Source organism: Periplaneta americana, chromosome 15, assembly GCF_040183065.1.
Source record: "Periplaneta americana isolate PAMFEO1 chromosome 15, P.americana_PAMFEO1_priV1, whole genome shotgun sequence".
Lineage (NCBI taxonomy): Eukaryota > Metazoa > Arthropoda > Insecta > Blattodea > Blattidae > Periplaneta > Periplaneta americana.
In genome coordinates, this window is record NC_091131.1 from 174,007,336 (window position 1) to 174,033,945 (window position 26,610).

The window sequence follows — 26,610 nt, forward strand, 5'->3', positions numbered from 1 at the left end:
TTACTCCTTTCTTCATTGCAAATTCTCCTGAAAGTTCCCCGCCTATTCTTACTATTCCGATTGGGTTTTCATAGACGCTTTTAATGGCATCAGCTAATCTTATTGGTATCTTCTTCGTCTCTAGTACTTGCCATATGTTTTTCCTAGGTACTGTATCGAATGCTGCTTTGAAGTCTATGAAAGCTAGGAACGTGTCTTTATTTTTCTCAATTCTATTTCCTATTATTGTTCGTAATGTGTATATATGGTCCTGAGTCTGTCTATTTTCTCCGAATGCTGCCTGTTCTTCTATTTCCTGTTCCACCGTTCTTCTTAATCTCCAGCACTCTGGTATACGACTGATGGCATACTCATAGCTCTGTAGTTTTACCACTCATTGCTGTTGTCCTTCTTGTGAATAGGTATTATTATATCCTTTCTCCATTCTGTTGGTATTTTATTCTCATTCTGGCATAACAATGTTATAATTTTGTTCATTGTCTTTCCTCCGTACTTAATTAGTTCTGGTGTTATATCATCTATTCTGGCTGCTTTCCCGTTTTTTAATCCATCTATTGCAATTTCTATTCCTGTTTGGTCTGTATTGCCTTCTACTCGTTGATCCTCTATTTCGGGATATGGTCCATACAATATCTCTAGAGTTTCTTGCTCTTCTTCTTCTTCTTTGAATTTATTTTTATAATATTTCCTCCATATCTCTAATACTTCTTTCTTATCTGTATATATTTTCTTTCCTTCCCTTATTGATCTTATTCTTTTACCATAATTTCCTCTTAGTGCCTTAACTTTTTTCCAGAATCGTCTGTTATTCTTTTCTTTAGCATCTTTTTCTATTTCGTTCCTAAATTCTTCCCATGCTTTAGCTTTTGCTTCCTTCACTGCCCTTTTAGCGTTATTTCGTTCTTCTACATATCTTTGTCTATCTTCCTCTCTTCTACTATAATTTTTCCATGCTTCTTTCTTTTTCTTCACTTTCTCTTTTACTTCCTCGTTCCAACATTGGGCTTTCTTCGTTTTAGTATTTATTATTGTTTTCATGCATACTGCCTTTGCACAATCATTTTATTACGAAGATTAAACCAAAGAATTATATTGTATTTTAGATGGCCTCATCAACGTGCGGAGGTGCCACAGTGATGGAAACATAACAGCCAACCGCTTTACACCTTGGAGAAGAGAAACTGTTTCAGAAGGTAATGTAATTGTTTACCTTCTGAAGTTGTGGCGCTTTCAGCTTCGAACATGTTCGAATTTTATTGTAAATAAAAGAATAGGTAATGATCTGATCCAATGTCACTTCCTCTGAAGACCTTGACATCTAAAAATATATAAACCTAGAGGACATCGTCGACCAGGAAGACCGTTAAGAAGACTGCTAGATGGGGCCGAAACAGGTCTACAGAGGCCTAATTCGTGAAGGATGATGATGATGATGATGATAAAAGAATAGGGATAAATTAGTTTCATTTCTTAAATAAAATTCGAAATTACTTTTATTTCAGTTCATTGCATTTATTTTTCTTTAAGGCTATACATACGATAGTAGTAACTTTACTATGGACTTCAAGTTTTGATTCACGTACTTAGTGTCTACTGCCTATTTATCCTGTTCATTACATTCGCTAACAGTCATTTTATTACGTGAATTAAAACACAGAATTATATTGCATTTTAGATGGACTCAACGTGCGGAGGTGCCACAGTGACGGAGACATACCAGCCAACCTGAAGACACAGTGGAGTGGAGTCGATCTTTCAGAAGGTACGGTAAATGTTTACATTCTGAAGTTGTGGCACTTTCAGCTACGAACATGTTCGAATTTTACTGTAAATAAAAGAATAGGGATAAATTAGTTTAATTTTTTAAATAAAATTCAAACTTACTTTTCATTGCATTTATTTTTCATTAAGGCTATATGTGCGATAGTAGTAACTTTACTATGGACTTCAAGTTTTGATTCACGTACTTAGCTTCTACTGCCTATTATCCTGTTCATTACATTCGCTAACAATCATTTTATTATGAAGATCAAACCACAGAATTATATTGCATTTTAGATGGACTCAACGTGCGGAGGTACCACAGTGACGATGACATACCATCCGACATGGATACAGAGTGGAGTGGAGTCGATTCTTCAGAAGGTACAGTAAATGTTTACATTCTGAAGTTGTGGCACTTTCAGCTGCGAACATGTTCCAACTTTACTGTAAATAAAAGAATAGGGATAAATTAGTTTCATTTCTTAAATAAAATTCGAAATTACTTTTATTTCAGTTCATTGCATTTACTTTTCTTTAAGGCTATATGTGTGATAGTAGTAACTTTGCTATGGACTTCAAGTTTTGATTCACGTACTTTGCGTCTACTGCCTATTTATCCTGTTCATTACATTACTTGAGACATCGGGGATATTTGAGCCAAATCAGGTGTTTATTAGATGTTTTCGTTTCTGTGATTTTTGTAATTTTTTAATTCAAGTTTTGGAATTAAAGAAATGAAAATTATGTGCATATTATCTCAGTGAATTATAGAATATAGCTAAAGATAATAAACTACATATATACTGTACCCAAATCTATAAAATGTTATCATTTAAGGTTTTATTAACTCAAGTAACCTCATATGAAGTTTAACTTGCACCACATAGCATTTTTAAATGGGTGACTCAAGTATACCCATTTCCTGGGTAACTTGAGCCACTAATAAAACAATAAATAAATACATAACAATAGTGACAATGCAATAAAGCTGCTTGCCTATGATTTGTATGTCGCAAGATTCAACATATAGGAGAGCAATGAAAGTTTCTCAAGGTATACGTTTTTTGTAGGAGTTAATGAAACATTCTGAGGTGGTTCAAGTATCCCCAGCTTACGGTATTTATTTTGTTCTTTATTTATTTATTCATTCATTTACTCCATTCATTCATTCATTCATTCATTCATTCATTCATTCATTCATTCATTCATTCATTCATTCATTCATTCATTCATTCATTTTGGCATTTATTTATTTATTCATTCATTAATTCATTTATTTATTTATTTGTGTATTTATTTATTTATTTATCTAATTATTTATTTATTTTGTTATTTATTTAATTGATTATTTTATTTATTTATTTATTTATTTTTTACTTATTAAGCAAATTGAAAATATTGGTGTCTAAACATATGTAAAAAGTGTTTATTTTGCCTTCTTAAATAGTATAATAACCTATGGTATTACTGTCTGGGGAAATAGTAGTTATGGTGTATCTAATGTTCTCCTTTTACAAAAAGAAGCCTAATGTTTATTAACTGGTTCTGCTTATGATGCGCATTGTAAGCCGCTATTTATAAATGAGGCTATTCTTACTGTTATTAATATTTACATCTTCTCTTCTTTGCTGAAAGTGAAGAATAAATTAGCAAATTATTGCCACAGATCTGCTAATCATAATTATAATACAAGATACAATTTTCACTTGACTGAATCTAATGTTAGACTGGGGGGGGGGACAATTTATGTCCATCATAATATCCATGTTTAATAGAATACATAAGTCTGCACACACTGTTAGCTGTAATACATTAAGGATATTTTAAAACGTTGGATGATTAATCACCCCTTTTACTGTATTAGTGGTCCTCGGTTAATAACCTGTGTTTTTAATGTCTTATTAATTTTCTTTTGTTTTATTATGACTATGTCCATAGTATTTGTAAGAATACTTATAAGTAGAGCCCGGAATTTTAGGTGCTAAAAGTTAAGAATGCCACTGAGTGTAGATGAATAGAAGTAGTGCCCGTGAGGAGGGTTTTAAGCTTAGTTCACAAGAGTCCGCTATGTAATATTAGACAACAGAATCAGAAGGACTGAGCAATGGATCTTGTAAACCGTGTGCTAATTTGTAAGTGGGGTTGAGAGGATTAAAAGACCTTTAATGATACCAAAGGGAAAATACTGAATGACAAGAATGGCATCTCAAAGAAGTGGAGGCAAGGCAATGATAAATCGTGCGCTAGTGTGTAAATGGTGGTTAAAAGGATTAGAGACCTTTATCGGTAGCGAAGGGAAAATACTGAATGACATCTCAAACAAGTGGGGGCATGGCTTCTATATTTATAAACTATAGCGAGGAACAATATTAACTTTTAGCACCTAAAACTCCGGTCCCTACTTATGACTTTAATAAAATAAAATAAAATCTAATCTAATCTAATATAAGAAATGGGGCCATAAACTCAACGAAGAAGTAATGCAATAACTCAGTCTGCAATCAGTACTCCATTTCATACAGAAATATCAGAACAACTGGATGAGCCATTTGCGATGTATGAGATCCCACAGAATTTCAAAAGCTATGTTTCACTATGAACCCCATGGGAAGAGATCTCTGGGACGTCCCAAAAAGAGTTGGGGAGAAAATTCCTCTTCAATATGAGATCATAATACACCACATGGCCTAATACTTGTACAGATGATGATGATGATGATGATGATGATGATGATGATGAAGTCAAATAGGTAGAGGTGTTTGGGAATGCTTCTTGTTGTATAGTAGCACAATGGAACAAAAGCATAGTGTGGTTGTTTTGGTTTTTCCACACCCATACTGCATATGCATGGAATTTCCCGCCATCAAGTACAGTTAAGAGAAAAATCTTATGTGCTGACAAACAATTTAAAATATTATTATGCAAATCTAGTCTTTCAGGTAAAGCTCCCTGACACCTGAGACTGTGCCGGGTGGAGTTCCTGTGTAGCTCAGTTGGTAGAGCGCAGGTATGTTCAACCAGAGGTCCCGGGATCGACACACGGCCCCGAAACAATTTTTCCCTTGAAATTATTCAAATCTGCTTTACAGGGAGCTTCACCTGAACGACTAGATTTGCATAATATATACATCACTGTGTACATTAACAGAAAACCACAATTCCAAGTCGCACAGAGATTGTGTGCACTCGATGTGGAACTCTGGCGTTTCGTCAGCCCACACGAGTTGTGTGGATATAAAGGGAAAAGTTGAGACGGTGTCGGGTGGAGTTCCCAGGTAGCTCAGTTGGTAGAGCGTTGCTATGTTCAACCAGAGGTCCCGGGATCGATACCCGGCCCTGGAACAATTTTTCCCTTGAAATTATTACAATATTATTTTTTTTACAAAATATGCTAATTTTATACATTGTGCCACAAAATAAGCAAAATATGCTACATTGCATGCTAAATAGTGTATTATATATAGGAACGCTTGAAGTATGCAAAAATATTGTGGCGCCATGTTCAAGAGGCCTATATTATTAGTCCTCTTGGCCATGCTGAAAGACCTGGTGCACGTCCGGCAGAAGGGAGGGCGTGCGAGAAGGCAGGCGCTAGGAGGTAAAAGGTAAAAGGTAAAGGTATCCCCGTAACATGCCATGAAGGCACTTGGGGGGCATGGAGGTAGAGCCCCATGCTGTCCATGACCTCGGCATTAGAATGAAGGAGAGAGAAAGCAGTGGGCGCTGGGGTGTGCGAGGTAAAGGGGGAAAAGAAGCAGCGATAAACAGATTGTTCCCGAAATCGAAGTTTCGCGAAGTATGACCTAACAAAATAAAAGCGAGAGCAGTTCAGAACAACGAGTCAATTTTTTGTGAAGAAGCCATGAGCGAGCAAGGAAGCCAGCCTTCGAGACCGGGGTTTGACAAGAAGAAGAGCCGCAAAGCCAATTTAGTTTGGACAGCGAGTTCAGTTTGTGAATCGGCAGCGTCCAGGCAGAAGCAACGCGTCCGGGAGTCTTGGGTTCGAAACGCGGGTGAACTTGAGTAGCAGTGTCAGCTTCGAAGTGGAAGCAACGCGTCCGGGAGTCTTTGGTTCGTCGTGAGTGAACTTGAGTAACTGTGCCAGCGTCCAGGCGGAAGCAACGCGTCAGGGAGTCGTGTTCGGCGGGCCGTAAACTATATCTGGAAGTCTTGAGTTCCAAGTTCAGTGGACTGTCTCTGGAAGTCTTGGGTGCGATATACTGTGAACTTGAGTGAATGAAATATAAGAACTATCGAAGGCAAACTAACTGAGAACTGAAGTTTTCTTTTGTAAATAGTGCTTTGTGAACATTAGTTGAGATTAGGAGTATATTGTTGTTCTCAATAATTCACGTGAATTGTTATTGTCTGTGGAGTGCAATAACGAATACTGTGTTGCTGTGTGGAGTGGAATACCCATTGTTGACGGGAGTGTTTAAATCCAGACATAAAAAGTCATTATTGTTGTGAATAAAAGTAACATTATTGTTGAAGTAAAAGTTACAATATGTACAATTAATTTTTAATATTCTTCATTACAGTCGTTCAAAACATGCATAAAATGATTTTTTATGTCTTGCATGTGGACAGTAAAAATATGTAAATGCAAACGAATCCTCGCCCCATTAATATGACATTCATTGAATCTCTGTGAATGCAATGACACATGGTTAACGATCAAGTTTATTTTGCTTCTTGCAGAGTTCGTTGAAGACATCAAGAACAGGCCAGATCTCTCGAGGACAATGATGTGCCAAACGCCAGACGCCATGCCAGCTCCCATGGACCACCTATCGTCATCATCATATTCATCATTATTTTCATCATCATCATCATCATCATCATCACCACCACCAGCACCACCACCATCAATATCATCATCATCACAAGAACCTACATCAACATCATCATCATCATCACGATCATTTTCACCATCATTATTGTCATCATCATCATCATCACAAGAACCTGCATCAACATCATCATCATCATCACGATCATTTTCACCATCATTATTGTCATCATCATCATCATCATCATCATCATCACAAGAACCTGCATCAACATCATCATCATCACGATCATTTTCACCATCATTATCGTCATTATCATTATCATCGCAAGAAGAAGACGAAGAAGTAGAAGATGAGGAGAGCAAAACGTCCTGCTGGACCTGGTTCAGGTCAGTATGTTGTCGCATTTTTAGGTGTAGGAGGCGTAGGAGGCATAGGTAGTTATAAATTGTATGTCTAAGGGCCATTTTCAGAAAGATCGCCCTCGGAGTGTTCTTATATTTCCTTCTCCACTTGTCCATATTTAAGCAATTCTGTTACATTAATATTAAATTATGTGGACTCCTTAATGTCACCAATCATTTAATCTTTCATTTTGTTTGGCGGCCTTTTTCTTTATGTGCTAAAAATGTGTCTGCATCTCACGCTCCATCCCTTGCTTGCATTCAATGTGGCGGTAATTAAGCACGTGTGGTCGCATTTTCCATTTAATTCTTTCGTTTCCCGATAGGCACATCATGCTTAGAAATGTTTGGAGCTGTATATTATGAGTTATTCACATTTTTATGGCCAAGTAACAGGAGAGGGGTGTACTTTTTCCTTGGTTCTTATTTTTTTTTACACTTCCGTCCCAAGAAATCTCTTTGGAACTTTGAAACTATATTAAGAACTCCGCCCTAGCTTGCCTTTTAATAGGGAAACATGACAAAACAAGTTGAAATATTTTTTCTAAACTCAATGTTTGATGGTATAATCATGACCGCTTAATCAAGCCGAACAATCGAGGGCTCAGAATAAAAAGGTTCTATCTACTGTTTTGTAAATTTTACAGAAGAGCATTTTTTAAGTTTGTTTAGAAATAAAATCAAAATGGAAAATATTTGTAATGACTACTCCGGTTTGTAGCTTCGTAAATGAGTTGTTTATCATTTCGTGAATCTAAAATGTTCGGAATAATATTATTTTATGTTGTACTGAGTTGAAATAAAATTGTTGTTTTCAAATAGAACCTTGTGTTTCCAAATTGTTGTATTTGCAGTTTCAATCTTATTTTCATTAACATAGTAAACAAAAGGAATCGATTATTTTTTTTTTTTAAGATATAGTAAAATTCCCCATTTAGATCTTTTAACTTGAATTTTTACTTCGGAATATGTATGATAAGAATTTTCTTGTGTTGAATTTTAACGTACCTTGTTAACATGTTTCGACCTATTTTGGGCCATCTTCAGAACTGGTCGTTGTTGGTCTTGGTGCTTCTTGTTTCCTGTGATGGTGCGTTCGTAGTGTAGAGTCAAAGAGTGTATGTGTTTTGAAATTGAACTGTGTGTTGAGAATATCGTTGGGGTGTGTTTTAGTGTGTCTGTATATTTCATATTGTTCTAGTGTGTTGAGTTTCTGCCCTTTTGGTTGGATGTGCAGTATTTCCATGTCTGTGTTAATGTCTTTTTAGGTGTGGTTGGTATTTGCGGTGTGTTCTCATATGTGGAGGTGTTTTGTGATTTTGTTATAGCTGTGAAGTGTTCTTTGTAACGTGTTTGAAATGATCTGTCTGTCTGTCCTATGTAGAAGTTATTGCACGTGTTACATTAGAGTTTGTATACGCTGTGTGGTTGTAGTCTATTCGTTTATTTGAATTTTTACTTCATTTTTTAAAAATTCCTATAAGTGAATTATTAAATTCAAAGAGACTGCTGTTCAATCATATGATTTAACTTTAATGCATGTTTATGTACAAATTAAATTGAATTAAGTAATCATATTCTACTACTCAAAAAACAACATATATACATGAATAACTTTCGATCAAATGCGAATACTAGTCGTATTGTCACATTAAGACTTACTAAACTACAATGTGTCTACTGTATACAGATGAAAAATTATGCAAGTATACTGATTGTGTTAGTATATATTACGAATCAATTTAATGAATCACAGATTATGTACTTAAATGTGTTACGTAACTCGGAGGATATGCTGTGAGTTACCACTTTTAATGTACGTAGTGTGCTTTATGTATACTAAATGAAAGATTTCAAATTAAATCTAGTGAATACAGGGATAAATACTTAGGGCATATTTGTCTGAACCATTCTTAAATTCCTGAGACGTTTCATTGTAAAAACCAATATAAAGCAACAACACTTTATAGTATAGTATAGAATAGTATAATATAGTATAGTACAGTATAGTAATAATAATAGTAATTGTAATTGTAATAGTTATAGTTATAGTCATACTCATAGTCATAGTTATAGTCATAGTCATAGTTATGGTTATAGCTACAGTTATATGTACAGTTACAATAATTAGTATAGTAATAGTATAGTATAGTGTAGTATAGTCTAGTCTAGTATAGTATAGTAATAATAATAGTAATTGTAATAGTTATAGTCATACTCATAGTCATAGTTATAGTCATAGTCATAGTCATAATTATGGTTATAGGTACAGTTATATTTACAGTTACAATAATTAGTATAGTAATAGTATAGTATAGTCTAGTCTAGTCTAGTATAGTATAGTAATAATAATAGTAATTGTAATAGTTATAGTCATACTCATAGTCATAGTTATGGTTATAGCTACAGTTATATTTACAGTTACAATAATTAGTATAGTAATAGTATAGTATAGTATAGTATAGTATAGTCTAGTCTAGTATAGTATAGTAATAATAATAGTAATTGTAATAGTTATAGTCATACTCATAGTCATAGTCATAGTTATGGTTATAGCTACAGTTATATTTACAGTTACAATAATTAGTATAGTAATAGTATAGTATAGTATAGTATAGTCTAGTCTAGTATAGTATAGTAATAATAATAGTAATTGTAATAGTTATAGTCATACTCATAGTAATAGTTATAGTCATAGTCATAGTCATAGTTATGGTTATAGCTACAGTTATATTTACAGTTACAATAATTAGTATAGTAATAGTATAGTATAGTGTAGTATAGTCTAGTCTAGTATAGTATAGTAATAATAATAGTAATTGTAATAGTTATAGTCATACTCATAGTCATAGTTATAGTCATAGTCATAGTCATAATTATGGTTATAGGTACAGTTATATTTACAGTTACAATAATTAGTATAGTAATAGTATAGTATAGTCTAGTCTAGTCTAGTATAGTATAGTAATAATAATAGTAATTGTAATAGTTATAGTCATACTCATAGTCATAGTCATAGTCATAGTTATGGTTATAGCTACAGTTATATTTACAGTTACAATAATTAGTATAGTAATAGTACAGTATAGTATAGTATAGTATAGTCTAGTCTAGTATAGTATAGTAATAATAATAGTAATTGTAATAGTTATAGTCATACTCATAGTCATAGTTATAGTCATAGTCATGGTTATAGCTACAGTTATATTTATAGTTACAATAATTAGTATAGTAATAGTATAGTATAGTATAGTCTAGTCTAGTCTAGTATAGTATAGTAATAATAATAGTAATTGTAATAGTTATAGTCATACTCATAGTCATAGTTATAGTCATAGTCATAGTCATAGTTATGGTTATAGCTACCGTTATATTTACAGTTACAATAATTAGTATAGTAATAGTATAGTATAGTATAGTCTAGTCTAGTATAGTATAGTAATAATAATAGTAATTGTAATAGTTATAGTCATACTCATAGTTATAGTCATAGTCATAGTCATAGTTATGGTTATAGCTACAGTTATATTTACAGTTACAATAATTAGTATTATAATAATATAGTATAGTCTAGTCTAGTATAGTATAGTAATAATAATAGTAATTGTAATAGTTATAGTCATACTCATAGTCATAGTTATAGTCATAGTCATAGTCATAGTCATAGTTATGGTTATAGCTACAGTTATATTTACAGTTACAATAATTAGTATAGTAATAGTATAGTATAGTCTAGTCTAGTATAGTATAGTAATAATAATAGTAATTGTAATAGTTATAGTCATACTCATAGTCATAGTTATAGTCATAGTCATAGTCATAGTTATGGTTATAGCTACAGTTATATTTACAGTTACAATAATTAGTATAGTAATAGTATAGTATAGTATAGTATAGTCTAGTCTAGTCTAGTATAGTATAGTAATAATAATAGTAATTGTAATAGTTATAGTCATACTCATAGTCATAGTTATAGTCATAGTCATAGCCATAGTTATGGTTATAGCTACAGTTATATTTACAGTTACAATAATTAGTATATTAATAATATAGTATAGTCTAGTCTAGTATAGTATAGTAATAATAATAGTAATTGTAATAGTTATAGTCATACTCATAGTCATAGTTATAGTCATAGTCATAGTCATAGTTATGGTTATAGCTACAGTTATATTTACAGTTACAATAATTAGTATAGTAATAGTATAGTATAGTCTAGTCTAGTATAGTGTAGTAATAATAATAGTAATTGTAATAGTTATAGTCATACTCATAGTCATAGTTATAGTCATAGTCATAGTTATGGTTATAGCTACAGTTATATTTACAGTTACAATAATTAGTATAGTAATAGTATAGTATAGTGTAGTATAGTCTAGTCTAGTATAGTATAGTAATAATAATAGTAATTGTAATAGTTATAGTCATACTCATAGTCATAGTTATAGTCATAGTCATAGTTATGGTTATAGCTACAGTTATATTTACAGTTACAATAATTACTATAGTAATAGTATAGTATAGTCTAGTCTAGTATAGTATAGTAATAATTATAGTAATTGTAATAGTTATAGTCATACTCATAGTCATAGTTATAGTCATAGTCATAGTTATGGTTATAGCTACAGTTATATGTACAGTTACAATAATTAGTATAGTAATAGTATAGTATAGTGTAGTATAGTCTAGTCTAGTATAGTATAGTAATAATAATAGTAATTGTAATAGTTATAGTCATACTCATAGTCATAGTTATAGTCATAGTCATAGTCATAATTATGGTTATAGGTACAGTTATATTTACAGTTACAATAATTAGTATAGTAATAGTATAGTATAGTCTAGTCTAGTAAAGTATAGTAATAATAATAGTAATTGTAATAGTTATAGTCATACTCATAGTCATAGTCATAGTCATAGTTATGGTTATAGCTACAGTTATATTTACAGTTACAATAATTAGTATAGTAATAGTATAGTATAGTATAGTATAGTATAGTCTAGTCTAGTATAGTATAGTAATAATAATAGTAATTGTAATAGTTATAGTCATACTCATAGTCATAGTCATAGTTATGGTTATAGCTACAGTTATATTTACAGTTACAATAATTAGTATAGTAATAGTATAGTATAGTATAGTATAGTATAGTCTAGTCTAGTATAGTATAGTAATAATAATAGTAATTGTAATAGTTATTGTCATACTCATAGTAATAGTTATAGTCATAGTCATAGTCATAGTTATGGTTATAGCTACAGTTATATTTACAGTTACAATAATTAGTATAGTAATAGTATAGTATAGTGTAGTATAGTCTAGTCTAGTATAGTATAGTAATAATAATAGTAATTGTAATAGTTATAGTCATACTCATAGTCATAGTTATAGTCATAGTCATAGTCATAATTATGGTTATAGGTACAGTTATATTTACAGTTACAATAATTAGTATAGTAATAGTATAGTATAGTCTAGTCTAGTCTAGTATAGTATAGTAATAATAATAGTAATTGTAATAGTTATAGTCATACTCATAGTCATAGTCATAGTCATAGTTATGGTTATAGCTACAGTTATATTTACAGTTACAATAATTAGTATAGTAATAGTATAGTATAGTATAGTCTAGTCTAGTATAGTATAGTAATAATAATAGTAATTGTAATAGTTATAGTCATACTCATAGTCATAGTTATAGTCATAGTCATGGTTATAGCTACAGTTATATTTATAGTTACAATAATTAGTATAGTAATAGTATAGTATAGTATAGTATAGTCTAGTCTAGTATAGTATAGTAATAATAATAGTAATTGTAATAGTTATAGTCATACTCATAGTCATAGTTATAGTCATAGTCATAGTCATAGTTATGGTTATAGCTACAGTTATATTTACAGTTACAATAATTAGTATAGTAATAGTATAGTATAGTATAGTCTAGTCTAGTATAGTATAGTAATAATAATAGTAATTGTAATAGTTATAGTCATACTCATAGTCATAGTTATAGTCATAGTCATAGTCATAGTTATGGTTATAGCTACAGTTATATTTACAGTTACAATAATTAGTATATTAATAATATAGTATAGTCTAGTCTAGTATAGTATAGTAATAATAATAGTAATTGTAATAGTTATAGTCATATTCATAGTCATAGTTATAGTCATAGTCATAGTCATACTTATGGTTATAGCTACAGTTATATTTACAGTTACAATAATTAGTATAGTAATAGTATAGTATAGTCTAGTCTAGTATAGTATAGTAATAATAATAGTAATTGTAATAGTTATAGTCATACTCATAGTCATAGTTATAGTCATAGTCATAGTCATAGTTATGGTTATAGCTACAGTTATATTTACAGTTACAATAATTAGTATAGTAATAGTATAGTATAGTATAGTATAGTCTAGTATAGTATAGTAATAATAATAGTAATTGTAATAGTTATAGTCATACTCATAGTCATAGTTATAGTCATAGTCATAGCCATAGTAATGGTTATAGCTACAGTTATATTTACAGTTACAATAATTAGTATATTAATAATATAGTATAGTCTAGTCTAGTATAGTATAGTAATAATAATAGTAATTGTAATAGTTATAGTCATACTCATAGTCATAGTTATAGTCATAGTCATAGTCATAGTTATGGTTATAGCTACAGTTATATTTACAGTTACAATAATTAGTATAGTAATAGTATAGTATAGTCTAGTCTAGTATAGTGTAGTAATAATAATAGTAATTGTAATAGTTATAGTCATACTCATAGTCATAGTTATAGTCTTAGTCATAGTTATGGTTATAGCTACAGTTATATTTACAGTTACAATAATTAGTATAGTAATAGTATAGTATAGTGTAGTATAGTCTAGTCTAGTATAGTATAGTAATAATAATAGTAATTGTAATAGTTATAGTCATACTCATAGTCATAGTTATAGTCATAGTCATAGTTATGGTTATAGCAACAGTTATATTTACAGTTACAATAATTACTACAGTAATAGTATAGTATAGTCTAGTCTAGTCTAGTATAGTAATAATAATAGTAATTGTAATAGTTATAGTCATACTCATAGTCATAGTTATAGTCATAGTCATAGTTATGGTTATAGCTACAGTTATATGTACAGTTACAATAATTAGTATAGTAATAGTATAGTATAGTGTAGTATAGTCTAGTCTAGTATAGTATAGTAATAATAATAGTAATTGTAATAGTTATAGTCATACTCATAGTCATAGTTATAGTCATAGTCATAGTCATAATTATGGTTATAGGTACAGTTATATTTACAGTTACAATAATTAGGATAGTAATAGTATAGTATAGTCTAGTCTAGTCTAGTATAGTATAGTAATAATAATAGTAATTGTAATAGTTATAGTCATACTCATAGTCATAGTCATAGTCATAGTTATGGTTATAGCTACAGTTATATTTACAGTTACAATAATTAGTATAGTAATAGTAGAGTATAGTATAGTATAGTCTAGTCTAGTATAGTATAGTAATAATAATAGTAATTGTAATAGTTATAGTCATACTCATAGTCATAGTTATAGTCATAGTCATAGCCATAGTAATGGTTATAGCTACAGTTATATTTACAGTTACAATAATTAGTATATTAATAATATAGTATAGTCTAGTCTAGTATAGTATAGTAATAATAATAGTAATTGTAATAGTTATAGTCATACTCATAGTCATAGTTATAGTCATAGTCATAGTCATAGTTATGGTTATAGCTACAGTTATATTTACAGTTACAATAATTAGTATAGTAATAGTATAGTATAGTCTAGTCTAGTATAGTGTAGTAGTAATAATAGTAATTGTAATAGTTATAGTCATACTCATAGTCATAGTTATAGTCATAGTCATAGTTATGGTTATAGCTATAGTTATATTTACAGTTACAATAATTAGTATAGTAATAGTATAGTATAGTGTAGTATAGTCTAGTCTAGTATAGTATAGTAATAATAATAGTAATTGTAATAGTTATAGTCATACTCATAGTCATAGTTATAGTCATAGTCATAGTTATGGTTATAGCAACAGTTATATTTACATTTACAATAATTACTATAGTAATAGTATAGTATAGTCTAGTCTAGTATAGTATAGTAATAATAATAGTAATTGTAATAGTTATAGTCATACTCATAGTCATAGGTATAGTCATAGTCATAGTTATGGTTATAGCTACAGTTATATGTACAGTTACAATAATTAGTATAGTAATAGTATAGTGTAGTGTAGTATAGTCTAGTCTAGTATAGTATAGTAATAATAATAGTAATTGTAATAGTTATAGTCATACTCATAGTCATAGTTATAGTCATAGTCATAGTCATAATTATGGTTATAGGTACAGTTATATTTACAGTTACAATAATTAGGATAGTAATAGTATAGTATAGTCTAGTCTAGTCTAGTATAGTATAGTAATAATAATAGTAATTGTAATAGTTATAGTCATACTCATAGTCATTGTCATAGTCATAGTTATGGTTATAGCTACAGTTATATTTACAGTTACAATAATTAGTATAGTAATAGTATAGTATAGTATAGTATAGTCTAGTCTAGTATAGTATAGTAATAATAATAGTAATTGTAATAGTTATAGTCATACTCATAGTCATAGTCATAGTTATGGTTATAGCTACAGTTATATTTACAGTTACAATAATTAGTATAGTAATAGTATAGTATAGTATAGTCTAGTATAGTATAGTAATAATAATAGTAATTGTAATAGTTATAGTCATACTCATAGTCATAGTTATAGTCATAGTCATAGTCATAGTTATGGTTATAGCTACAGTTATATTTACAGTTACAATAATTAGTATAGTAATAGTATAGTATAGTGTAGTATAGTCTAGTCTAGTATAGTATAGTAATAATAATAGTAATTGTAATAGTTATAGTCATACTCATAGTCATAGTTATAGTCATAGTCATAGTCATAATTATGGTTATAGGTACAGTTATATTTACAGTTACAATAATTAGTATAGTAATAGTATAGTATAGTCTAGTCTAGTCTAGTATAGTATAGTAATAATAATAGTAATTGTAATAGTTATAGTCATACTCATAGTCATAGTCATAGTCATAGTTATGGTTATAGCTACAGTTATATTTACAGTTACAATAATTAGTATAGTAATAGTATAGTATAGTCTAGTCTAGTATAGTATAGTAATAATAATAGTAATTGTAATAGTTATAGTCATACTCATAGTCATAGTTATAGTCATAGTCAAGGTTATAGCTACAGTTATATTTATAGTTACAATAATTAGTATAGTAATAGTATAGTATAGTATAGTATAGTCTAGTCTAGTATAGTATAGTAATAATGATAGTAATTGTAATAGTTATAGTCATACTCATAGTCATAGTTATAATCATAGTCATAGTCATAGTTATGGTTATAGCTACAGTTATATTTACAGTTACAATAATTAGTATAGTAATAGTATAGTATAGTATAGTCTAGTCTAGTATAGTATAGTAATAATAATAGTAATTGTAATAGTTATAGTCATACTCATAGTTATAGTCATAGTCATAGTCATAGTTATGGTTATAGCTACAGTTATATTTACAGTTACAATAATTAGTATATTAATAATATAGTATAGTCTAGTCTAGTATAGTATAGTAATAATAATAGTAATTGTAATAGTTATAGTCATACTCATAGTCATAGTTATAGTCATAGTCATAGTCATAGTCATACTTATGGTTATAGCTACAGTTATATTTACAGTTACAATAATTAGTATAGTAATAGTATAGTATAGTCTAGTCTAGTATAGTATAGTAATAATAATAGTAATTGTAATAGTTATAGTCATACTCATAGTCATAGTTATAGTCATAGTCATAGTCGTAGTTATGGTTATAGCTACAGTTATATTTACAGTTACAATAATTAGTATAGTAATAGTATAGTATAGTATAGTATAGTCTAGTATAGTATAGTAATAATAATAGTAATTGTAATAGTTATAGTCATACTCATAGTCTTAGTTATAGTCATAGTCATAGCCATAGTTATGGTTATAGCTACAGTTATATTTACAGTTACAATAATTAGTATATTAATAATATAGTATAGTCTAGTCTAGTATAGTATAGTAATAATAATGGTAATTGTAATAGTTATAGTCATACTCATAGTCATAGTTATAGTCATAGTCATAGTCATAGTTATGGTTATAGCTACAGTTATATTTACAGTTACAATAATTAGTATAGTAATAGTATAGTATAGTCTAGTCTAGTATAGTGTAGTAATAATAATAGTAATTGTAATAGTTATAGTCATACTCATAGTCATAGTTATAGTCATAGTCATAGTTATGGTTATAGCTACAGTTATATTTACAGTTACAATAATTAGTATAGTAATAGTATAGTATAGTGTAGTATAGTCTAGTCTAGTATAGTATAGTAATAATAATAGTAATTGTAATAGTTATAGTCATACTCATTGTCATAGTTATAGTCATAGTCATAGTTATGGTTATAGCTACAGTTATATTTACAGTTACAATAAATAGTATAGTAATAGTATAGTATAGTCTAGTCTAGTATAGTATAGTAATAATAATAGTAATTGTATTAGTTATAGTCATACTCATAGTCATAGTTATATTCATAGTCATAGTCATAGTTATGGTTATAGCTACAGTTATATTTACAGTTACAATAATTAGTATAGTAATAGTATAGTATAGTATAGTGTAGTAGCCTATAGTGTATAGTGTATAGTATATAGTATAGGCCTAGTGTACTGTGTGGTATAGTACTGCATACAGCATATTATAGTATAGTATAATATAGTATAGTATAGTAATAATAATAGTCATGGTTATAGTTACAGTTACAGTAATTAGTATAGTAATAATATAGTATCGTATAGTAGCCTATGGTGTATAGTGTATAGTATATAATATAGGCCTAGTGTACTGTGTGGTATAGTATAGGATACAATATAGTATAGTACAGTATAATATAGTATAGTCTAGTATAGTATTGTTATAATAATAGTAATAGTAATAGTCATAGTCATAGTTATGGTTATAGTTACAGTTGCAGTTACAGTAATTACAATAGTAATAGTATAGTATAGTATAGTATAGTATAGTATAGTGGAATATAGTGTAGTGTATAGTATATAGTATAGGCCTAGTGTACTGTGTGGAATAGTATAGCATACAGTATAGTATAGTACAGTCTATAATAGTATAGTAATAATAATAATATTAATAGTCATAGTCATAGATATGGTTACAGTTACAGTTACAGTTATAGTCACAGTAATTAGTATAGTCTACTATAGTATAGTAATAATAATAGTATTAGTAATAGTCATAGTCATAGTCATGGTCATAGTTATGGTTATAGTTACAGTTACAGTAATTAGTATAGTAATAGTATAGTATAGTATAGTAGCCTATAGTGTATAGTATATAGTATAGGCCTAGTACTGTGTGGTATAGTATAGCATACAATATAATATAGTATAGTAATAACAATAGTAATAGTCATAGTCATATTCATAGTCATAGTATCGTTACAGTTACAGTTACAGTTACAGTAATTATTATATTAATAAAATAGTATAGTATAGTAGCCTATAGGATATAGTGTATAGTATATGGTATAGGCCTAGTGTACTGTGTGGTATAGTATAGCATAGTATAGTATAGTATAATATAGTATAGTATTGTCTAGTATAGTAATAATAGTAATAGTCATAGTCATAGTCATGCTCATAGTTATGGTTTAGTTACAGTAACATTTACAGTAATTAGTATAGTAATAGTAGGGGAACATGGGTCACATTGAAACAAAAAATATATTTTATTTTTTATAATGTTTTATTTTGAATATTCTCAAAATTTTTGTTTCAGAGGCAAGACATATCAATAAACTAGCAATACCATATCAAGCTAGCTAACAATAATTGAAACTTTGTGTGAAAAAATTGCAATCTTATAATGTGCATGTGTTTCATCGTGCCCCATACCATGGGGTAGGTTGAAACACAGTTAAGTCTACCTTGAGACAGAATGTTAATAGTAAGGCAATAACACTAAGGACCATGACAAAAACATTGTTATTAGTTAAACATCCATTACAACGAAATACACTACAATTATAAGCACAAATGTCACATTTCAGTCATTCGTTAACAAATGTTGTAATTTGATAGATTAATTTCAAAGGAAATAAATGACATCTCTCGTTTTGCTTTACCCAACATAGTGGGTTGTGGCAAAATAAACACAATTTGCTGTTTTTCTACCAACAATTGATCTGGAACTGCAGGAAAAATAAATTTGTTTTCAAATTTTACACGTTTTCTTAAAAAGTTTACTTCAACGTCATCTGCCATCACTTTCACAACCTGCCCGGTATAATAAATTGTTGAGGCAAGACCTCCTCGTTCAGTCATAAATTTCACTAACACAAAGTCACCTTTTACAGGATCACCATTAAAATTCATGGGAGGAACTGGATCGGAACTGGCCAAATCAACATCCTCATCTGATGAACGGTGATCTTCTGACTGAAATTCATCACATTCTGAATCAGTCACTGTTTCTCGTACTTGTTTCTTCAGAGGTCTTTTATTCATATTTTTCCCCTGAGGATTTCGGTTCTTCCTTATTTCCTCATTTGCCATTTTCTCAGGTGTATCGGTGATGATGACACTTCTTACTCTACGTCTTTTTGATGCTGCCATTGGAAAGGGTCGAATATCTTCCGGGGTGATAACTGCATGATCGCTCATCTTTTGTTTCTCCGGTGTTTTAGGAACTCTGTTTTCCTGTTCTTGTTCTTGAATGTCCTTATCCAAATCTGTAAGAGGAGCAGGAGGGAGCCTGTTTGTCACTTCACTTGGTAGAAAATAGACTAAGACTAAAGACATCAGGATCATATGGAAATATTCCGCTTTTCTTAAATCCACTCATGATATTTTCTGGAGTCATTCCTCTGCTATGGGCAATTCCAACACAGGCTGCTACATCGTAGATGGTCACTGGGGTCCCTGATTTCTTAAGAACTGCAGCATTCAAAGCAGAATTATAATGTGCCTTAAATGAAAAGAACACTGACACATCCAAAGGCTGAAGTCTCGCTGAACAGTGTGGTGGTATTGTGAGAATGGTTACTCTGCTTCTTTTAGCAAGATCAACTGCTTCCATTGAGAGATGGCTCTCATGATTGTCATAGATGAGAAGTGCAGGGTTCTCTGGAGTTGTGCCAGAATGTTTAATAAAATGTCTAATAACCTCTGTAAATAAATTAGTTGTCATCCAACCTGATTCTGAGGCCAAACCCAAGGATCCGGAGGAGCACCATGAAGCATGTTTTCCTTGAAGTGCACCCTTGGGAAAATCAGCACTGGTGGAAGTGCCACACCACTTGCGGACATAATGCAACATGTTGTCACGAGAACACCGTGTTCACCACTAGTCACTTGGCAAACACTCTTCTTCCCTTTTTGAGGAATGATACGTGGTTGACTGTCGGGAACAGTTTTTGTACCAGTCTCATCTAAATTAAAGACTCTTGTCCCATTTGCAAAATTTAGGTTTTGTTCATAGCATTTCCGTAAATTATCAAAAAACACCTTTATGTTGCTTTTGTTGAATGCAGTCGCTCTACTTAGGCTGCATGATTCAGGTTTCCGAATGCTCAGCTCAGGATGTCGCTTCAGGAAGTAATATAACCAATCCAATCCAATCCAGCCATATCTTGTTCTTTCCAGTTTCTTGACACTGAAATAGCATTTTTTAAAGCAATTTGATGTGCCAATTTACGGCATTCTTTTGGTGTGGTACCATAGGCTCTATCAGCTGACTGTTGAAGGTACGTGACTAATAATTCTTCAATATGGTCTGGAATAACCCTTCTCATATCATATTTAGGTTTCAGTTTCACTGTAGGATCCAATTCAAATTTCTTTACATAACGGTGAAGAGTAGCATATGAAATTCCATGTGCAGCTGCAGCTTCTCTCAATGTTTTCCCTTCTGATTTCACTTGACTTATAGCATTTCTCATTTGCTCTTCAGAGAAGTTTCCCTTATTTGTTTTTCTTTGTCTATTCCTTCCCATGTTTAATCTGAAAATACAAAATAAATGTAACTTACGGGCCTATGTTTACCATGCCCAGCTACAACTATAATTTAGGTTATATTTTTAAAATAAAATATTGTTTCATTGTGGCCTCTTTATCATCAGTGTTTCATGGTGGCCCATTATGCTATGTTTCATGGTGGACCATATGCACTAATTCTCATTATATGCATATTATAGTTATAAGGATACCATGCTGGTTTCATAACTTTTGAAATTATTATTACAATGACTTAAACATTTCATTTCCTATTACTATAAAGAAAACAAACGAATTATTTTAAAGAAGGACCTTTTAGAACAAACTACTGAAAATTTGCTCACCATTAACAGTAAGACACTTTCTGCTGTAACTGCAAAACAACATTCACAATCCACACCAGTAAGAAATATGTAATGGTTCTAAAAGCCTGCCAACACTTAGCAACAAAATTTTCCTCTCATATTTATTTACAAGAAATGGTGGGATTGTTTCAAGGTGACCTTTGTTTCAACATGGCCCATGTTCCCCTATAGTATAGTATAGTATAGTAGCCTATAGTGTAAAGTGTATAATATATAGTATAGGCCTATTGTACTGTGTGGTATAGTATAGCATACAGTATAGTATAGTATGGCATACACAATAGTATATAGTATAGTATATGGTATAGCATACAGTGTAGTATGTGGTATAGTATACGGTATGGTATATAGTATAGTATACAGTATGGTATATGTTATAGTATAAGGTACAGTATAAAGTGTAGTATATATTATATTATTCAGTATAGTATATGGTATAGTATTTAGAATAGCATAGAGTGTAGTTTGTGGTATAGTATACAGTATGGTATGTAGTATAATACACAATATAGTATATGGTATAGGGTATGGTTCGGTATAAAGTGTAGTATATTTTATAGTATTCAGTATAGTTTATGATATATGGTATAGTATGTACTATGGTATACAGTATAGTATATGGTATGGTATGTGGTATAGTATACAGTATAATATATGTTATAGTCTACAGTATGGTATATGGTATGGTATACATTATACTATATGGTATAGTGTGTGGTATAGTATATAGTATAGTATATGGTATAGTATATGATATAGCATTTGGTATATTATATGTTATAGCATATGGTATAATATATGGTATAGTATGTGGTATAGTATATAGTATAGCATACAGTATAGTATATATTGTATTATAGAGTGTAGTATATGGTTTAGTATAGAGTATAGTTTATAGTATAGTATACAGTATAGGATATAGTATAGTATACAGAACGGTATATAGGGGATTATTCCTGTGTTCGTCCATGGTCTGGAATTTAGGTTAAGTTTAGATTTATTACCTCTCCTGGCACCACATTATCATAATCAACCTATCACATCATCGGGGTAATGTAACTCCGCCTTCCAGGCGCCCCAACCTCAGAAGTGGGTTACAACTAAGCCACGGGCAGGAGAGAAGACCAGAAATGTCGCAAAGACAACCTGGTGGTATTGGATAAAAAATATATATATATCATATATGTCATATATCTCATATATCTCATGTCATATACCTCATATATGTCGTATATATCATATATCATATAATTATATCATATATCATAAATCTCATTTATCATATATGTCATATATCTCATATATCTTATAGGTCATATATCTCATATGTCATATATCTCATATATCATATACATCATATGTCCCATATATGTATAATATATGTCATATATCGCATATATCTCATATATCATATAAGTCATATGTCCCATATACCATGTCATATATTCCATATATATCATATATCTCATATCATATACGTCATATGTCCCATATATATCATATTTGTCATATATCTCATATATCAAATACGTCATATGTCCAATATATCATATATGTCATATGTCTCATATATCTCATATGTCATATATCTCATATATCATATACGTCATGTGTCCCATATATCATATATGTCATATATGCCATATATCATATATATCATGTATCTCATATATCATTCATATAATATATATCATATATATATATATATATATCTTATCATGTCATATATCATATTTATATTTCATATTTATACCAACTTATTGCTTTTATGTTTTGTGATCTTAATGTCAAGGAAATTAATTGTTTTTTTCTTTTCAATTCTTTGGTAAACGTTAAATTATTATGCAATTTGTTGAAAGAATCAGTGATATCACTGTTTATAATACTGTTGTCGTATAAGATTGATATATCGTCAACATACCGATTGTACATTAATATACAGTATTATTGTCTGTTATGATTTGGTTGACTGATTCATCTTCAATATTCTGTAAAAATATCTCAGCCAGTAATCCTGAAAGCGGGTTGCCCATTGCAACACCTTTGGTTTGTTTATAAAATCTGTTATAAATGCTAAGTAATTTTGTTTGGTTACTGTGTTAAGAAGTGTTATTACTTGTTCTATTTCTTCTCTAGGTCTTTGTTTATAGATTAAATTTTCTTTTGTTATATCAATGGTTTCTAGTATGGGAATGTTTGTATAGATGTTAGTTATATCGATGGTAACATTTTTATATGTTTATTTAATGTAATGTTTTGTAAGTTACTACTTAATTGGTTCGTATTGCCTGTTGCCTGTTTATATTTGAGATCTATGTTGGTTTTTAGATACTGATGTAAAAATTTGCTAACCTTATAAGCTGGTGCATTCATGCAGTTTGTGACGGGTGGCATGGATAAATAAATAAATTTGCTTTGTGGGGTTTTGGTAGTGTTTTTAGTTTAGAAATAGTGGGGTTCTTGAATTTTTGGGGACCAAGTTTTGAACTGATTTTAATGTTTCTCTCATTTCGTTTTGAAATGTATCGGTAGGGTCACACCTTATTTCAGTAATATTACTCTGTTCTATAAATTCAATTGTTTTATTAAAATATTATTCTCTCTCCATTATGACAACTGCGTCTTTTATCTGCTTCGATGTGGATGAAATTGTGTAATGTTCTTTAATGTATTCATTTCTTTAATTTGTTTTTCAGCTTCTTCAAAGTAATTTTCAGTTTTGGGGTTTGTTACATATTCATTGCAAACACATGAATGTACAAATTACAATTTCCAGTATGCATATTTATGTACAAATTAAATTGAATTAAGTAACCATATCCTACTATGCAAAAAACAGATATACATGGATAACTTTTAATCAAATGCGTATACTAATATTGTATTGGCATATTAAGACTCGTTTGGAAAGAAGACAAACATTGTGTTTAAATGTATTACGTACATGAGAGAAAATTGTTGTCAACTACTATTTGAATATGTAAAATGGTTAAATAAGCATATTTTACAAAAAATAAGTTAAGATTAAATTAAAATTGAATCGACATATCACACTCTTTTTATTAAAGTACGATTTGTGTATTGCATGTAGACGAAAAACTATCGTGTTATTATATATTACGAATCAATTCAATAAATCACAGATTATGTACTTAAATGTGTTAGGTAACTCGGAGTATAAAAAAATACAGTGTAAATTTATAATTGCATAATTTGCATTAAAGATAAGTCATATGGTTGAACAGCATTCTCTTTGAACTTTTTAACTTGAAATTTTTATAAAACGAGAAAGAGGTTTTGAATTTAGCCTAAAAATGACCGATAGATATTCACTGTGGTTAACTACATGCCCCCCCTCCCAAAATTTCTGCTCCAATTTTATTTTTAATTATCTCGAATTTAAGGTGTCGCAGCAATGATATTTGTATATACAAACAAGGGAAAAATTGTCATCAAATGAGAAGAAATTCAAATTATGCAGCCATCTCCCCTTAAAAGTAAGATTTACATTATCGGGAGTAATCTATGCAGGACACTGAGAGCTTGTGTATGGGTGGGAGAGGGTACATATCAGTTTATGTGGAGATTATAAAGAAATCTCGTTCCATAAGTGAGTTAAGGTATTAAATATTTGAGTCATTCCATGTCAAATTGAACACCTACGAAACATGACAACTTAACATTTGCTCCAATTTTTTAATATATTCTACTGATCTAATTTTTTCGTACTGACAGAATTATTTAGTAATTTATTAAATGTTACTTTTTCCGTAAATTAGGATGCAACGTATTATGAAAATGGTTATACTGAAGATTCTATAAATCGTAGAAATATCGTATTTACTGTATATCATTTCTCAAAATACATATATTAACAATTTTTTAAAGTTAGTCCTACGGTAAAATTCAACAACATTTTAATATCACCACTCACATGACATGAATTTCTAAACAAGTAGGAGCAGAATAGGGGTTTTTGGTTACTCCTAAACCTAAATCGGGAAAAAGTTTGGGAACATTTGTAGTAGAGAAGGTTGTTCAACTTTATAATTCTGATGACGTGAGAAGGGTTATGGCTGGCAAAAAGAATTGTGTTTCAGTTAAAGAATATGGAAAGAGAGTTCACAAAGAGAAAAGATTAATACTATGTAATCTTAAGAAAACTTACCAGTGTTTCAAAGAGCAATATCCGTATATCAAAATAGGATTTTCAAAAATTTTCAAACTCAGACCAAAGGAATGTGTACTCCCTGGAACAAGTGGCACGCACTCTGTTTTTGCCCATGTTCACCATGAAAATGTTAAATTAATGGTTGATGGAATTAATAATGTCATTTATAATATTTCTTTTAAATTTTTACCATTAGCGAATACAAATAACTTAGCTATATTTTCTACTCAAGGTACCAACAAGCAAAAGTGGTACGAGGTATCTTACAACTTCATTCTTTTGTTCCACTGACACAATCTCAGGCCATAATAAAGAACTATTCACTTCAAAGTGAGAGTATAGTGGTGGACATTAAATAGAATTGGTTGTAGGTGATTAGTTTTAATAGTGCTGTGTGTGTAAACTGTAGTTATCATTCTTACAAGTGCATATTTTACAAAAACAATATTTAAATACAGTACTATATTACATAAATTACGCGAAATAGTGATATTCTGACCGTAGAACAATGTAAAGTGGTCACACGACTCTCATCCAGAGCTGCACTTGCACATCATCTTGCAACAGTACTTATGCAGCCCGCGCAGCTTGGTGTATCGTTTAATTATTCTTCAACGGTTGAGAGTAGCGTTCTGATTTTTTTAAGGGTGGTTAAAATAATTTCAAGGTATTTAAGGATTTTTTCTGTAATTTTAAAGCAAATTGCAACCATTAAAACATATTTTTATGTGTTTAAATGTTTTTAAAACAAAGTTAAGAAACCTATATTGCTATATTATTATGCGAAGAACAAAGTATGTACCGTCACCTTCAAATTGAGACAAAGAGCAAATCTCTGTGATGATTATTAGTGGAGATTATCACGTTTAACAATAATGATGCGCGACCTATTTCAGAATCTTTGATAACACATATCTACTACAATAATCGATA